Source organism: Halyomorpha halys, unplaced genomic scaffold (assembly GCF_000696795.3).
Source record: "Halyomorpha halys isolate HHAL.00 unplaced genomic scaffold, Hhal_1.1 Scaffold1067.1, whole genome shotgun sequence".
NCBI classification, from domain to species: Eukaryota; Metazoa; Arthropoda; class Insecta; order Hemiptera; family Pentatomidae; genus Halyomorpha; species Halyomorpha halys.
Genome location: NW_027109968.1, coordinates 103,231 through 109,091, shown reverse-complemented (window position 1 = coordinate 109,091; position 5,861 = coordinate 103,231).

The window sequence follows — 5,861 nt, the reverse complement described above, 5'->3', positions numbered from 1 at the left end:
ATTCCGGTAATCGGTCACAATTATTGAGTTCACAATATAAGTTCTATTTAGAATTTGACTCTTTAAGAATAGATAAATTCGGTAAGCACAGTAAAATTATTGTTATTTCGCATTAGTCGTTGACAGAGAATATTAAATTAAACTATAAATTTATTGGGTTTACGTCAGTGACGAACGCAAAGAACGCAAATAAGAAAAACTTAATTTATTAATTAAGCTTAACTATCGATTTGGCCAGTATTTCAGTCCTTCGACTATTGCTATGAAACTAGCAGAATAGAACAGAATTTAAGATATACGAAATAAATTTCCAGTCCGAAAAATCACCATTTTTATAATATTCAAAAATAACAAAACATGATGCAATACTCTAGAGTACCGAATTTTTTTTTTTCTAAAATACCAATATCATTTTCTTTTAACTTCGAAAATTGTTTAAAGATGTTTCCGGAATGATGCATTGGATTTTAAATGATAAATGATTTTTTCGGACTTATTAGATATAAAAGCTGAAGCAGCAATGCATTAAACATATATTTTGATTATTATATATTTGTTTAAATTGTATGAGTATTTAATATTATACAATGTGTGATATACACAAAAAGGATAAAAAAAAATTTCCCGTCAACGTATCCGCAATTGTTGTCATTACAACTTAATACAAATGGATTTTAATGCAAAACAAACTTTTTTAAAAATGGGGAAAATGTGGTATTTTGGAAATTAAACCGGAGGATATGGTAGCATACAGATGGATAGAACTCTATAACGAAACGAAACTACTAACGATAGATCTTAAAAAGCAACGAATCAGGAAAGGATAGTGGAACTGAAAATATAAGTTAAAGTAAGACCCACAAAACCTTCAGAAGAAAATAAATCTATTAAAATTTTTAAGGTTTTTCAAACTCTACTCATCCAAATAATGGGAGATAATGAGCTAGTATGAAGGTCTCTATGCAGCAGTTGTAATTATATATATCTTTACCAAAAAAGCTAGGAAGAGCTCAAGTATTTTTATTTTACGGATTATGGATCAAACCCATTCAAGGCCGAAGTACCCACTTTGTTGAAATTAGGTCGACCCAATGCAATTAGGTACTGAATATATTTCCTCCTACCGCCAAGATCGACTATGGGCCCTACAGTAAACAATCATCCATTCAGCAAACAATAATGACAGTATGAACATGATAATACTTCATACTGTAATTGGCTATGAATTATAGTAACTTATTTTTAGTTTAGTTATTATTTTAGTTTAGAAGTGTATAATCTATTTCATTTTTATTATTAATTTATATTGATTGACATTAATTTATTTCACAATACATTATTAGTATGTTTTTTATTAAAATTTATTATATGTATTATTAAAAATATTCCTCTAATTAATTGAAAAATAATTTAATAAGAAGGTCTCTAGCACACTTGCTCAGCCTCCACTGGCTCACTACCAGTGAGGCGGGAGAGGGATGCGCTGGGATCATGTGAGCTCTGCTCTACCCCTCAAACGTGGGGGATATAGTGGACTCGGGGATCCACAGGTCGATTGTGTAAATATTGTATATAAGAGTGTAAATGTGAGTAGATATTATATTATTTTATCATTATGTCATTTTTTTTTTCATACACATAGTTTCATTATATTCATTTTGTTTATCTTTCTGTTTGTATATATTTTAAGAGAGATTTTTTTTTCCATTGATTTATTTATTTTAATTTAATTTTAGTAAGAATGCGATCTTTCATCACTATTACCTATTGTGCCTACAACGGTGTGACAGATTGTAATATCTATCAATAAATAAAAAGTATTAAAAAAAAAAAAAAATTAACTAAGATTAAATTTACTAAATGCATTATAATGTACAGTTGTAAATAGTAATAAATAAATATAAAAAAAAAATAGTAATAATAAGAAGGGTATAATACTCACTTGTGAAGTGTTCTTCAGCAACTATCTCTATTTATTCGCTCCAGAACACCCACCTAGGAAGAAAGAAGACAATAAATATTATTAGAATAACAGTTGACCATATCGTAAAAGACTGTCACTGAAATATGCTAAAATGCTATGTTTCAGGCGAACAAAGATTAGGGTTCCAGAAACATAATAATGCTGTTTCTATATTTGTATAAGTGTTTTATATTTTCTATCGGTGCCTTATGGAAACCAACCTACTATCCTTAAGAATTTATTATACATCTATTTAAATAAAAATCTAGACCCCTTTGCTAAGGTATGCTAGATATAATTGAGTATACCTAATCATTGAATTTATTTTCCAATTGTAGCGTGTTTAACAATTTACAAAGCTATCAGGAGGCGAGCAGAATATTCAAATATTAAATCAAGCTAAGGCAAAACAGGGTTTATTTCGGCTATTTACAAATATATGAATGAATGAATGAAAAATGATTTTACTCTGGGACACATGTCCCCTAAGAATAAATACATGGTTCATAGATTATGATTTTGGTCTGGTAAATACGTATTTAGAAGTTTTCAGTAAGAAAAATGAAATTACATTGAGATCTTGGCTTAACAACTGTTTATAATATTAATCACTATATGCTTATTTATATTGTTCACAATGATGCAGAGGTTTTATTTTTTGATAATATAAATGTTATTTTATCTGTAAGTTCATCGATGAAATTAATTACTATTAATTTATAGATGGAATGCAAATTGACAATACTAACTATGAATTTAATTAAGATTATTAAATTTTTCTTGCCAATCAAAATTACAGATAAGTCCTGTAAGGGCTTATACGGTTAGAATGGAGGTTTCTCCCCTCTACTTCCTTTCCAGCCATTTCATTTGCAGGTCGTATTTTAAGAAGCGGAGACCTTCTAGTCTAGTATCCTTTGTGGCCAATTGTGATGACGCCGTAAACCTGGCTTGGATACTAAGGATTGAAAAATCACTTTCCTGAATATGCAATCGCACAACGTTTTCTCAGAAAGGCCAACTTAGTATCAGATCGGAAGCAATCAGCAATAATTATCAAGAGTGGTAGTCACTTGACCATATAAGACGCCAATAGTAGTCCCAGAAGAGTCAACCTTTTGTACCTGCGAGTCGGTAATTGCTTCTATTTGTACTTAGAATATTTATTTAGTTACCCATAATTTCTTCTTGGCACACTATTCTCAATACATAGCAGTACTTTTATTAAATCAATGCTATAAAATAAGTATTATGACATTATGTAATAGAACGAAGGACGGAGCGGTTCAGAGAGTAAGGAACTGTGCTACTCACTCCAAGGACCTGGATTTGAATTGGGCTTTGGCAGATAATTATTTATTCTGTTACTGCAACCATGAGTCAAAACTGTGGGTTCGGGCGCCCACCCAGTCTCATAAAATGGGTACCCAACCTGGGCAAAATCTGATGGCTAGCATTAAGATAAACGAATCACTCGATTGTAATAACAATCGTTATTAAAATAACAGTACCCCCTTAAAAATGGCTGAACCCCTAACCATTTATGGGTTGTAGGCGTTACAGATTTCGATTTTCATTTGCAAGCAATAGAACAAATAGTGTTATAAGCCAACAGGTGGCTCACAGACTCGAGGAATTGATAATAAGGAGTCAGCTGAAGATTAAAAAATTACTTCTGCAAATATAACTTAAATGAAAAATATTTGCAAAGGTGTAACTTGTAATAAGTATCAACATAAAGATGAGGCATAGCAAAAATTCCTATTTGACATAAGGCACAGAAACATAACCATTACGGATTTGAGCTTTAAAAGTTGCAAACATATGACATTTTAGTCTAGTTCTGAGATTTAACCTCTTCCAAATCACAAATCTTGAGTTGATTTTCAATCCATTTATGAATAAAAGCCACCTAGCAAATGAAAAATAAATTAAAAAAACTATTGTTATTTTTGTAGTGATTGTATATATTATTTTATTTATTTATTTTTCATACAGATAGTTTGATTATGTTCATCTTGTCTATTCTTTTGTTTGTATATATTTTAAGAGAGTTTTTTTTTTTTTTATTATTCTTTTTTTATTTTATTTTTTATTTTAGTATGTATGAGATCATTCATCACTATTACCTACAACTGTGTGGCAGATTGCAATATCTATCAATAAATAAATCATTAGTCCTCCTTAAAAAAAAAATAAATTTGTAGTGTACTCTGGTATATATATATACAACTACAGTCGAATAAATCTAAGGGTTTTCAAGCATCACATCGAAGCGGGTGAATATGAATTATTCAGACTTTTGAAGACAAAAACTGCCCTTTCTCAACATAACATGTATCTGCTTTTATAATATTGACTAGGATTTTATTAATTTTTAACACATATAATATCACTAATAGTCATCTCAACATCTAATCAGCTACCAAATTAACTCCAAACCTTAACTATTCCAATTACGAAAAAAAGAATTTTGTTTCTAATTATTAGATTATTAAAAATCTGGATATCTGGAGTACAGTTTACAGAAGCCGACTGATGCACCGTATATTACGTATATTATGTTTTATTACGTTTTTTAGCATAGTTTATATTACGATTTTCTACATGCTTACTTTTATGAGTTATTTTGTGTATTTAAATACCGTTTGTAAAACTTCCAGGGACTAATGATGATGAACACTTTTCATAGGAACCCTCGCTGCAAGAACAATGATGAGGTCCTACCGACGGACTTTCATCACATACCACAGATGAAAAATACCTGACTTTTACTTTTCTCTCTGGAGGGGGAAGGTTACATAAAACCATTGCTGCCAACCTACGACCCGTTCTCCGACCAATAAATATTTATCGGAGATAAACTGCCTGCATTATTTACAGATAAAAATAGAAAACGAATGGAGCGCCGGAGTCATACAGACCAAACGTCCCAAAATATATCATATTGCATCGGGAGGATTTATAATCAATAATCATATTATATATTCTTATTTTCTGAATTATATTATTTTATAAAATTGTCGAGAGATTTGGAGACAAGAATCCTCCAATAATTCAAATAAAAATAACAAAACTTTTTTTTAAAATTTTTAATCAAGTTTTTTTTTTAATCAAAAGAAAAACATAAAATCCGTTATGAAATTAAAGAGATTTTAAATCAGTGGTTTACAACCCCTAAGAAATTTACAACTAATCCGGAAATTGAAATATATCAGAGGTCTTACTTACTCCCGCTCGGGGCCAAAATGTTTATCCCCTTTCCTCCCCCCCCCCCTTGAAAACGTATTTTAAGTCATTTTTATTTACAAGCTCGCCAACCAACACACAAACACCAGGAAAAACTGTTCTATCAATAAATCGCTACAAAAAATGTACGTTGTGGGACTTCCCACGGCCCAGTCAAACAAATATTAAAAAAAAATACTGAATCCTAAAAGAAGCACCAAATAAAGATAATACAACTAAATAAAATATATCTACATTTAAATTATAATGCTCCCAATTAATTTGAAATCTAAAAAAAAAATAATATTAGAAGAAGATAGTTGACCGTATGAAGTAGATTGTAGGAAGATAGTCCGGGTGGCGGTGAATAAAGGTATAAAATAATAAAAGAAAACTATTTATTGTTATTGATGTATCAACCCACTTTGCATGGCATCGTCAGGGCAATCTGATTTGGTTGACCTTTGTACTACAATCAGACAGTGCTGACGAAGCTTTGCAAAGTGGGGCGAAACGTTAGTTAACAATAAATAGTTTTCTTTTACTATTTTTATACCTTTATTCACCGCCATCTGGATTATCTTCCTACAATCTACTTCATACGGTCAACTATCTTCTTCCATTATTTTTTTTTTTAGATTACAAATTAATTGAGAGCATTATAATCTAA